Consider the following 13,164-nt stretch of genomic DNA (forward strand, 5'->3'; position numbering starts at 1 on the left):
CGAAGGGACGCAGGCCCCACCGCGCAACAGCCATGCTCTTTCTTTGCTCAATGCAGCCCTCACAATATGTGCCAATGCCTGCATGGGAGAAACCTGTGACGCATCGTATCCAACACCAGTGGGAGCCGGTGCACCCGACGGGGCTGCAAGTCACCTTCCTTACCCCGCTCAATTGCTCCCACCAGACACCAGACTGGAGGACAAACAACTAGCCCCAAAGGTGCGGAACTGCATCCAGCAACCCAAACAACGAATGCCATTCCGACCTGGAAGCGATGTGCCTGACAGCGTTTCCAGCAAGGGGACAAAGAGGGTGACCAGTGGGTGGGGGCAGGTATGAATACTTGTCCGCAGCCCACCGGAAATGGTGCCGCGGAGGAACCAGACCCGAGTGGGGACTCCTGGATGAGGGAGTCCCAGTGACAAGGGCGGGGAGGTGCCTGAAGGGCACTAGGGGGCCACCCTCTTAAGAGGCCCACTGTGTGTGCCGCAGGCAGCCGTATTCTCACTGCCTGTCACTCTCACGCACATTACTTATAGAAACAGACCCACACACATGCTCCCACACAAACACTGCCTTACCTCAGCTCCTAGAGAAGATCCTGGTGCTTTCTTTTTTTATTAAACTAATAATGAAGTATAAACTTGTGTTCTTTATTAGTATAACAAAATAGTTAGAAAACAAGGAGGATGCAACACCTATGCCGGAGGAAAAGTCACCCCTGTGTTCTGGGCTCTGGATGTGCCACCTCTGAGACTGGGGGTCGCTAAGGGTCGCAATGTGCAAGCCCGGGCTGTTCCGAAATAAAAACCATGTGGCCAGAATCTACAGTGCAAACACAATCACAGAACAAAGCAAGATAGGAGGTAGGTTAAAATCAAACATGACACAATAGCAAAATTGAACTACTGATACTGCTGTGTCCGTAAAACTTCTTAAAACAGCATGTTTAAAACCCGAATTCACGTTTGATGCATGAATTGCGCGGCGCCTCAGAATCCCACCCTCTGTCTATTCAATATGAAAATTTATGGTTTGCTAGAAGTTGTTTTGCAGGTGGAGACATTACATTGAGTTTAACCTGTTTTAGAATCATTCTTGTGCAATTAAATTCAGCCTTAGATGTTCTTAAACTTTGTGATGAAAGAGGCCCGTGCTATAATCATGTGCATTTCCTGAATGCATGTACACATATTTATGAAGAATTCCATACAGCTCAATGGAAGAGGTGAAAAAGTTGATGTCATAATGTCGCAGGGGAGTTCTGTGCATCAGAAGCCCAGGAAATAAAAATAGAATAGTGCAAGAATCTGGAAAGTTATGGGCATCAGTTGGGCGTAGCCGAGGTTTTGTTGCCACCCTTAGGCTTCACCTTGCCTTCCCCAGGTGCTCCCCTTGCCACTTCGGTTCTTAGGGACCATGAAGACAGAGACGCAAATAGAAAGAAACATGGCCTTTATACTGGGTTTCCTTTTTGTAGTATCCTCTAGATGTATTTACCCTAGCTGCTTAGCTTTAATGTAAGTGATCGTTTATGGATTAAGATTGGAATTACATGATAATCATCTAATGTCTTTTGGTTTATAGACTTCCGTGCAATAAGGTTTTATTTGTTGTCTCCTTTTTATTAAAGATAACCTGCCTTTGGATACAAGTTAGATTCATATAAAAGTTCAAGAATGAGACACTGTTTCATAATAATCACACATCTCCCTCATACTTTTAGCTCTCATATAATGATGTACTGCATTATCCAATGACTATGCTGCACTTTGACAGTAACCATTAGATGTGCCCGTATCTTGGAGAGGACACTGCAGTCGATATCTATTAACATTCACAATGATGCCATGCCATCATTCATTTCAAGAGCTGCTTCCTGCACTGAAACGTTCAGTGGAATTAAAACATTGATAAGGTTTCATTCAGTGATTCATGACACAGTCTATGCTGCCCTCAGAAAATCCGTGCAATGCGAAGCCAATTGAGCAGCTATTTATATTTCATTGTGTGGGCTTTTCTGTATGTACCAGCTGAAGCGTGAACATCCTATGGAGTTTACTGTGTTTTAAACAATGACCACAAGAACCACAAAGAGAAAGAATCCTGCCACTCATTTTAAATGAAGGTTAAGAGGTGTTCTGTGTCATTCCGTGCTGACATTTAGGGTAGTAATTTAGTAAAACAGATATGTGTACTACATATATTTGTAGGTTTATAGGATTTGAAAATTATTACAAAACGCATGCTGCATAAAGAAAACAGAACATATTCCTGTTGAGATACCATACACAATCCTTACTCTTAAAAAAACGGAACAATTCACCTTTGTGTCTTCTTGATTCATTCAGCTGTTAGCCCTTTCTGCAGGGTCATCCCCAAACTTGCCTTCACCCTCCTGTTTTCTGAACCCGTTTTTGTTAGCTTCAGGACTCTATGCACTTTATCGCTGCTAACCAGTGCTGAAATGCAATGCCTCTCTCCTAAAAACATGAGAGAATTGGCTGATACCCAATTGGCATACTTAATTTACTTGTAAGTCCCTAGTAAAGTGGCTCGACCTATGCCCATGGCCTGTAAAGTAAATGCTACTTGTGTGCCTGAAGCACTGATTGTGCCATCCATGTCCTGGTAGTGAAAAACTCTCAAATTTGTTTTTCCCCATTGCTACAAGGCCTCCCTCTCTCCTTGGATAACATTGGAGTTACTTTATTACATTCAATATGTGTCAATTTCCAAATGGTAACAGGTACCTAGTTCATGTTTTGTGTCTTTGGAAATAGTAATGAAAAATCCTCTCGTGTGGTGAAGTCAGATTTTAAATTTCAATTCTGAAAATGGCACTTTTAGAAACTTACAGTGATCACAAATAGCACGTAACTTCTAGAAAGTTGGCATTTTCTTCCTTAGCCATTACATGCTTGCAGACTGTCTTTGGGTCTCGTGGCTTTTAGGGGTGTTGTTGGCAGTTGGGTTTGCATATTCCTCCTATATAACCTCACACAATAGTAGAAAGCTTAAGTATGTCTGGATGGACCATCACTGCCAGGTTGGGAGGGCAGAGCTAGGACGCAGCCCTACTTATAACTTAAATAGGCTATGTTAGAAATGGGGGTCTCTAGTTGGCAGAGGTAGGTACCTTCGTCCAAATAGGGACCCTTGCTTCTAGTCGGGGTAAGGAGGATACACTCCTGAAATAACCCCTGCTCACACCCTTGAAAGCTTGGCACAAGCAGACAGGCTTATCTCAGAGGCAATGTGTAAAGTATTTGTGAACACATACAGTAATTCAGTGAAAACACTAAAAATAGACACCAAACCAGTTTAGAAAAATAAATAATTATTATCTAAACCAAAATAAGACAAAAGGACAACAATCCACAATACAGTAACACAAATAAGACTTTCAGATGGTAGAAATAGTTCGGTTCAAAGCAAATTGCAGATGCAACATTTTTCTCACAAAGTACCTAGGATGCGTCATGCAAATAAACAAAACGGGACGCAGGGAAGGTGATGCGTCAGTTCCTTACACTCAGGGAAGGTGATGCATTGGTTCCTTGCTCCGGGGAAGGTGATGCATTGGTTCCTTACTGCAGCGCTGGTGAGGTGCTGTAACGGTTCCTTACCAGAGAGGAAGTGATGCGTCGGTTTCTCCCTGTGTCCCCCACGATGTGAAAAACTTGGGGCCGCAATGCGATGATCCGTAATGATGTCTGAACTCTTGCAGCCGCACTGCAGGCCTTGCATCGAACTCGGTGCAATGATCTTGGATTTTGGAGATCGGTGCACTCTATGCTGCATGCAGCATGTGGCGTGCGACGCTTGCGCTAGCCGCGTCAGGCGCAGCAACGGTTTCATCAGCAATGTGTCGAAATCGGGTGCGGATGTGTCTCGCTTCTTTGAAGTTGCATTCGTTTTCCAGCTCTCAGTGGAAAACAGTTCTCTAGAGGCCAAAAACAACAGCAGGCACCTCTTTGCAGGTCAGAACTCCCAGTAAGGCAGTTCAGGGGAGATGGTGGGGAATACTTTGTGTCCCTGAGTCTACAGAACTGGAGGCAAGCTCAGTTTTAAGCCCTTGGAGATCTTTTCCTCAAGCAGGTGACAAAGCAAACAGCAAAGTCATTTTCTCCTTTCCTTGGCAGATAGTAGCCACTGCAGGTCAACCCCAGACAGCAAACAGCACAGGGCAGTATTCCTCCTCAGCTTCTCCAGCTCTTCTCCTTGGCAAAGGTTCCTCTTGATTTCCCATAAGTGATCTAAAGCTCTGGGGTCTGGGCCCTAATATTTATAATACAAAATCCTTTGCGCTCTAGTGGCAGAGAAGCCCTATGCTTGGTCAAAACCGGTTCTGTCTTTTCTGGTGTAGCTTCCTGGCAGGAGGTGGAGACAGCATTGTCCTTGGCACACCTGGCCCATTCAGGTTAAAGGAAATCTCCTCCCCCTACTCTAAATGCAGCCCATGTCTATTCAGCCCAGCCATGACTCACCTGGGTCTCTGAAGCCACTGCTCCTCCCAGCCCCTGTCATCCAAAGTCAGACATGCAATACACAAACCTAGCAGAGGCACACTGGATGGTTAACCAAGAAAATACCTACTTTCTAAAAGTGGTATTTTCAAACACAGAATGTAAAAATCACCCTCACTAAAAGATGCATTTTAACATTCTGAGTTCAGGCATACTAAACTGTACTTTCCTACCTTGTTCCCAGGTGTAGTTATGTTTATAAGATGTTATAAACAACCTCCCCATTTTATTGTATGGGAATAGGTAGCCTTGCAATAGTGAAATGCGAAAATGGCAGTAATTCACTATCAGGACATACCACAGAGGTACTTTGGGCCTACCTAAGCTTAGGGATGACTAATATGTAAGAAAAGGGAAGATTGGGGCCTGGCAAGTGGGTGCACTTGCTAGGTCGACATGGCAGTACCAGACTGCACACAGGCTCTGCAATGGCAGGGCAGAGTTACATTTACAGGGTGGCACAATCAGTGCTGAAAGCCCACTAGCAGCCTTTGATTTACAGGGAGAGCATCTGCACTTTAGCACTCAATATCAGTGGTAAAGTGCCCAGAGTCATAAAACCAACAAAAACAGGTCAGAAACAGGAGGCCAAAAAAGCAAAAAGTCTGGTGATAAATCTGCAAAAAAGCCAGGTCTAACAGGCTGTGTCCTGCATTCACACAAAGGTCTGTTGTTAGTCTGGAGCCAGGACAGGGAAAGCAGTATGCTTGGAGGCTTCAAAAGGAAACCTCTAGAAGCTTCTCCCACTTCAAGAGAAGGCCCAGGTATAACTAATGGATCACAGACACCAACTCTTTAATCCACTTCTGGACCTGTGGATACTCTGCCAGGTAGAAGGACTACTGTGTTGCTGAAAGTACTGCCATTCTGCTGGATTGCTGCCCTGGAGGACTGCTGCCCGTCTGACTGGCTGCCCTCGTACTTGGGGGAGAATTTATTTATTTACGGATTTATAAAGCGCTTAGCTGCCCTAGCAACGGGGCGTCCCGGCGCTTCCCAAAGGACAGGTGCAAAGGACTGCTCCAATCAACCCAGACCAGGTACGCCGGGAAGAGCCAGGTCTTTAAAGCCTTAAGAAAAATCAAATGATTTTGGAGTCCTCTGATAGAGATTGGGAGGTAATTCCAGAAGTAGGCCACCTGGACCTTAAAAGAACGCCCACCAGCTCAGGCTCTTTGAAAACGGGGGGTACAGGCCAGTCCCGCGTTGGCAGAGCGGAGGAGGCGATTCGGAGTACTGGACTAACAGGTCCATTAAGATCGGGGGGCCTTGTTGTGTCAGAATTTTATGGGCTACACACAAGGACTTAAATTGAATTCTTTTGGCTACAGGAGCCAAAGCAATTTTGGTAAAAAATTAGATACTGAGCAGAACTTGGGCAGTGCTAGCAAAGCTCTGAATACGTTGGAGGCGTAAAATACATGATTTATTGGCGCCCAGATAAAGGGAGTTGCCATAATCCAGCCTGGATAAGATTGTGGCCTGGAGAATAGTTTGGCGGATTTTTGGTTCAAAATATCCAAGCAGGGGTTTCAGCCCCCTCAGGAGTCCAAAACAACCCCCCGCAAGAACTTTAGATTGAGTATCAAACGAAAGATCCCTATCTATCCAGAAGCCAAGATTCTTAACCGCCTCTTTAGGCAGTGGCGCTGGTTTGAGTTTGCCCAGCCACCACTGTTCTGACCAGTGAGCACTATCTCTCCCCAGCACAAGAATTTCCGACTTGGCAGCATTAAGCTGCAAGCAATTGGCTGTTATCCAGTCTGAAATCACTAACAGATCCTCTTTAAACATAAAAAGGTTGTTTTGACAGTTTATGAAAGGGCAATGACTAACTGGGTGTCATCTGCATAGGATAGCAATGACAACCCTCTACTTTTAGCAACCATTGCTAGGGGTTGAACATAGATGTTAAACAGTGCCCGGCTCAATATCGAACCCTGTGGGACCCCATGCTTAATGGCATGCACCTGCGAGCGGTAAGGTGGTACAGAAACTTGAATAGTTCTGCTTTCCAAAGGACTGGAACTGCATCTGTTGAACCCAGGACCATAGAGTGACTCCAGGGTAAATTGGCTGGCTTTCTGACTTGAGCCTCAGAGACAGAAGGCCTCAATAATCACTGCCCAAGAAACTGGACTCTGCCACCAGTGACTCTACCCTGTCAAGTGGTGCCACCCCATGCCTCACCATGACAAGGATTGTGGTTACTGCTTGACCAGGGCTCAAACCCCAGTCAACCAACACCCTTATTTCTTACTCTCCCCAAAGATTCTGTTGAGTACCCATATTTGTGGAAAGTATTTGACAAGGTGATCCATGACCCTCCACTGTTCTGGCAAGTTGCCTTCTAGATGGGCACATTAGTTTGAGAATTTAGTTGTTCATATTTACGCCTCAATAAGCAGGAACTTTAGTGCTGGTCTTGAAATTAAAGAGGCTTACACTATAATAGGTAAACCTATTTTTATTTAACTTTCAGTGTAGGTTTTGTAAAACTTTTCATTGCACCGGAGCGCCGGAGCTCAAGACGAGCTGAGCTCGTCATGAGCACTCAAGGGGTTAAAGGCGTCCAACCGCTCGCAGAGCGCTCTGATATCCGAAAGGCATAGGAGACCTTTGAAGTAAAGTATCTAGCCCAACTTTAAATCCTGCTGTTAGGCCTTGCCTGCCCTTCTCCAAAGGGATTCTTGCCTCTCTGATTAATGGCAACGCTTTTCAATCACTAAGGGCCTCATTATGTGAATGGCGGCCCCTAGACCGCTATACCCGTGGTGGTGGTCCGACTGCCACAAACTTGGTTACGATGGGGCAGTCAGACCAATACAAGACCTTTGCAACCGTCAGGATCATGGATCCCGTGGCGGTCAGACACGCATCATTCTATGGAGGCAGTGCTGATGCCGGCAGTGCTGTGGCGAGTACGACCAAAGTTTTTTTACATTGTTTGCATTGTTGAAAGTAGAGACAGATATTTTTAAAACAATTGTCTTGAGTTGCCTTCATTGTTTGTACTGCTGTAATGAGAAAAATGACATGGAGTGCCAATGATGCTTGGTGATTATAAATGTAGTAGAGCATAATGAATTGTGGGAAATGTATGATTTAATTCTTGTACTTCCCTAATTTTCATATTATTAAATGCAGAAATAGCAGATTTCATTGTACATTTGAAAACAATGTTATAAGAATAAACATGAACTATTTTTATAAAATGGAGACAGAGTTGCAAATGTTTTTATTGTAGGAGAAGTGTTCACCGAACATTATTGTTTAGTACATCCTATTTGAGCCTAGGGTGGAAAATACTAGTGTACATATAGAGATTAGGTTGCACAAAAGGGACTTTCTTTTGATTATAGGGAAATATGCCACACCCGTCCGGTACAATAACACAGTAGCCAAATGGACACTCTTGGGGGAACTATGCGGTAGTTTATCGCTGCTTTACCGGCAGGAAACTGCCGATAGAGCGGCGATAATGGCCTTTATAATATGCGATTCGAATTTCAATCGAAGCCCAGGTTAGATGTTCACACATGTCCCTCCCAAGTATCATATGTACTGAGTTCTTAAGGCCAACATTATCAGTAGCCTAGGCCTCCACCTATTTGCATATGGTATACGAAATGTAAAGGGCAGACTTCCGCCCTCCTTGACTCTATGGGACATCAAATGCGTCAAATTTAACAAGATCCAAATGGAATCATTTCATATCCATTTTATGTGCCCCACGACGATTTTTTAGTAGAGGAAAGCTTGTGTTGTACCGATATGATACACTCCAGTTATGGAATAAACACGGTGCTAGAATGGGGACCCTTCTCCAGTGTATATCCATGCAAGTGTATGCGGCTGAACGTTCGGTACACGTGCGGTATGTTCATACGTCATTTGATACGTCATTTGTAAAAGACCAGTCCATTTGCATTTTAGTAAACAAATAAAGATGTGTCAATTCTTTGCATGTATGCGATTAAGTGCAGTAAGCATCAAAAGCAGAAATAGAAAGGCAAAATGTTGATCTAGGCATATAGACTTTATAAAGCAGACCTTCTAAACCAAAATGTCCATAGTATGGTTCCAAGTCAATCGTGAGAAATAATTGTGCAGTCTTGGACACTGCACTGATTTCATCTTCATGATTTTTTTTTTTTACAATTCATGTGTTTTATTTATTCTCCTAGGTGGTGCTAACAATGTTTTACTGCGGAAACAATCTAGCCCACTTCACATGACGACTCGGTCGCAATTGAAGGATTACAGAGAAGAGAGGTAGGAAAGAATGTTGGATGTCTCAGAAGGTATGAAGAAATTAAAAGTGCGTGAGAATGTATTAATCTCTGACTGTATGCATGCTGTTAAGCACGTACCAACACGAAGTGCACGAATCCTCAGTACCATCAATCAATGCTATAAGTTAAATGTAGATCACGTTACTAGGAATGTCATGACAGATTCGTAATATACATTCCCTCTTTAATAGTGACCATTGGGTTGTTTGGACCAGGAATGGATAGCTAGTTTCTCCAATGTGTGAAACCTGGTTAAAAGTCAGTGTATGTGATCTACGGACATATTCTTGCATTTCAACATGTTTTTTCAGAACCTTTCATGAGTTTTTACAGCACTGAGGATCGGTTTTTACTATGATTATTTTGGAAGTGTCAAAATAGTGCACTTATCGTAGATCATTTAGCAATTTTGTAATTGTAGAATTGACTAAGTGTAGTTGAAGCTCTAAGTAAAAAGAACACCGGACTAGAAGCATTTTGTAGAATGTGAATCAGTATAAAAGCGTTCGCATACACACATGTATAAGTTATTCGGTGAAAAAATCTGAGTTCAAACTTTTATGGTTTTTGCCCAAACGTGTAAAACTACTGGAATGTGTGGGTTACTATCTGCAACTGATGCATCAAATTATCTATATGCTCCAAGAGCACTCCCACTTGACCTGTATTTTGTCAACAGCGGCTAGACAAAGCTCCCTGGGCAACCCTTTGCTATGTCAATACATCAAATACAACGTTTTGTTCATATACATGCTTTTTTTTTATTTGTAAAATTCAATTTTTCCCCATATTTTGTTCAGAGAATAAAAATCATTTTCAAAGTGCACAAACATGTCTTTTTTATTTTTTATACAAAAGATTTTTTTTGTTTAACCGTGATTCAATAGTTCATAATAATGTGCATGATAAAACCTATTTGTACCAAGCTCACACATTCATACCTTACACACAACTTCGCCCAGTTTGAAAGACATACACTGTTCAACTCATGGAAACGGAACCAAACATAAGTGACAGTGTTAGATAAACAGACGGCCGCTGACAGAACGACCAAGCCCTATGCCTGGAAAGGGCCCTTACCAGCCGCAGTGGGTAGGGGAGTACCTGCTGGGGCGGTGATGTGGGGAGGGGGAGGAGCAGGGTGGAGGTTAGTAATGTATGGATAATGGAGGTTTGCAGGTAAGTAAACATTTAAATTAATAAAACGAATTTCCTTGCGAACTGCATTGCATTTGGGGATGCAGTACACACAACAAAATTCGTTTGATTTATTTAAATGTTTACTTAGCTTTCAAACCTCCATTATCCATACATTACTAACCCCCACCGTGCCCCTCCCCCTCCCCACGTCACCACCCCGGCAGGTACTCCCCTACCGACCGCGGCTGGCCCTTACACGACCACATTCTGGTTGAGATCGTGAAAACAGACTATCTGTCTATGAGTTCCCTACTATTCTTCGATATAAAATTGATCTTTAATACAAGGTCCTGAAGAGGGTGGCTGCAAATAATTTTTACCCACCAAAACATACGTCAACCTATTGGACCCCCAGGTGGCAACACAATCATGGACATTAAATGAAATGTCTCATCCACGAGTTGAACAGTATATGCTTTTCAAACTGGGCAAAGTGTGTGTGTGAGGCATGAATGTGTGAGCTTGGAAAATTAAGTTGTGATGTCATGTGAGTTAGTTGTGGTGTGAGGTTGATTATATTATAGTTTTTTTGTACAAATAGGTTTTATCATGCACATTATTATGAACTATTGAACTATTGAATCACGGTTAAACAAAAAAAATATTTTGTATAAAAAACAAAAAAACATGTTTGTGTACTTTGAAAATGTTTTTTATTCTCTGAACAAAAAATGGGAAAAAATGAATTTTTACAAATAAAAAATAGCATGTATATGAACAAAACATTGTTGTATTTGATATATTGACAAAGCAGAGGGTTGCCCAGGGAGCTTTGTCTAGCCGCTGTTGAAGAAATACAGGTCAAGTGGGAGTGCTCTTGGAGCATATAGATACTTTGCAGTTTTTTCCCCCTCTCCCAATTCAGTTTTAGGGGATACCTTCTGTATATTATACACTGATGCATCAAATGCCATAACGCATGCCACAAGCCATGCATTACTATTGGTTGTCTGCATTTTTCATGCACTCTTGGCAAAGTGGTGTATTGAGCATAGGGCACAGCCTGAGTTATGGTGTTCGTTGTGCATCATAACTAGACAATTTCCGTGGTTTCGCTTATTCCACCAGAGCCATACCATAATATATAATTTTGATTTCCTTTAAATTGCTCTATTATTTTTTTGGCGCCCAAAACCAAGGCCTTGCTTCCAATCTGCCAATGGTGGCGAACCCCCAGCACACAGGGTCTAATCTTTGCTGATACTCAATTGGCCAAAGGGCTTGGTCTACAGTCAGGTTATGCTCCCAACCCACTGCAAGCTTGGAGGAGAGAAGTTTTTACTTTTTTATGTTTGTGGTTTTCAAAGGATCAGATTTATCGAGGGTACTTTTTGCGATTTTTGGAGTTTGGAGTATTTTGTGCGTTTTATGCATTTTTCTTTTTTCTTGCTGTGATAAAGTCATCCTTTTTGCCCTGATCACCCCAATTATTTGCTTGATACTCATGGTAACTGACTCTGACTGTGCCCTGGACTCTGCTTACCAGATGCAGGCCCAGTGCTCTGATTATTAGTAATATGGTAATTAGGTTTAATTACAAATGGTACTGACAGCCTAGCTGAACGTAGTATATATTAGGGCATGCATGGATTTTGGAAGAATAGTTCTTTCAGGTACAAGAACATGACTCACTTGGAGGAAGTGGTCGTACCTGAGAGCGGCACCCTGATTCCCATTGGTTAGCGGTGCCCTCCTGCTTGACAACTAGGAACAGTGAATAAATATGGAAGAGTTGCCAAGCAACTCATATCTACTGCATGAAACAGACAGGAGAAGGACTGCCCGACTGGAACCCCGATCTGCACTCAAACGATTGCACTCTGAAGGGCTGCCCCTGCTGCAAAACCTGGTACTACAGCCCTAAGGACTTTGCCTAGATTGAAAAGGATTAGGAAGTGGACTCCCTGAAAGCTGCAGGTTAACAGAGCCCACCTGCATAACCTCCACCAAGAAGAATACCCATCCTAGAGTGGGTCAGGTGGACATTAAATGATCTCGCCAGGTGCACTGTGGGAATTGTGTTCCAAAAATTCCAAGGACCATGTCAGAGTCTCTAGAGCCTTGGATTTGTGTTTTGTTTGCTATGAACCCACAAGCGGAACTTCCGAAAGAAGTTCCTCACGTTTGGGAAAAATTAGAGTAAATTTTGGAAAATGCTCTGTAAGATGACAAACCCGGAGTTGAGAGTCAAGTCAGAGATGTCGAACCATGAATCGGCCTGTGCAAAAGTAACATTTGACCAAGGACTCCTGCTTGTTGTATCTGACCAGGGCTCTATGATGGTTAGCCTCTAACTTTGACTTTGTCTCGGTCAGGTGTGACCAGATGTCCCAAGTTGGCGCTATTGGTTTTTAAGCACTTGAAAGTTTGTTCTTTAAAAATCCATATCTTATGTTCCCCACATTGGATCTTGTTGCTTCGTTGTCTATGAACAAATATAAACTAATTATATAAATGATATGAATTGGTGTTGGAATTTTATTGTGTGTTGTGTCTTACTTATTTACTGTATTGGTGTTTTTAAATGCTTTACACATCTGTCTCGTTAGTTAAGCCTGCCGGCTCATTGCCAGCTACCAAGGACTGAACAAATAAATTATTTATTGAGACCTTCACTGAAATGTGATTGTGGCCTTATTACTAGTAGTAAGTCCCTACTGATGACTACCAATAAACCACTTTCCACCACTTACTGTAGAGGCAAATAGACAATTTTAAACATATTTTTACTCATATTAGGTTTGGAAGTCTTCCTCCATCTACTTCACAAATAGCAGAGCAACTCCTGTGACACACTTGGGGAAGTTCCACTCTGCTTCACTTCTGCTGTGCTCCCACTGGTATCTCATGTACTCAATCTCATGAATAGACCTCAGCTGCCTTCATATGATGTTTGAAATTAGTACAGTTCGTGATGTTTTTAACTGAGCTTATGCTCACAGTGCTTACAGGTTACAGTCATGGCGTTTGATTTTTTTTACCCTTAGATTGAGGAAAGAATTCCCAGATAATGGAGTCCTATGATAGTCTCTCTTGCTCTCCTGTCTCCCCGATGCAGACCACCTCCAACTCAATTTTTGCCCCTGCTTCTGTTGGGGATGGTCCTGCCATGTCTCCCTGGATCTTCTCTGAAATTTTT

The 13,164-nt window shown here is 42.9% G+C and overlaps 1 protein-coding gene across 1 annotated transcript in view; it reads left to right on the top strand.

Annotated features, from left to right (window-relative positions):
* Positions 1-13,164, top strand: part of SGCZ (sarcoglycan zeta) — a 4,560,311-nt gene that overhangs the window by 2,388,018 nt on the left and 2,159,129 nt on the right. The window contains exon 7 of the mRNA XM_078678949.1: positions 8,718-8,851. The gene's annotated coding sequence lies outside the window, so the exon portion shown is untranslated. The remainder of the gene's footprint in view (positions 1-8,717; positions 8,852-13,164) is intronic.

The sequence above is a fragment of the Lissotriton helveticus genome, chromosome 2_2, assembly GCF_964261635.1.
Source record: "Lissotriton helveticus chromosome 2_2, aLisHel1.1, whole genome shotgun sequence".
NCBI classification, from domain to species: domain Eukaryota; kingdom Metazoa; phylum Chordata; class Amphibia; order Caudata; family Salamandridae; genus Lissotriton; species Lissotriton helveticus.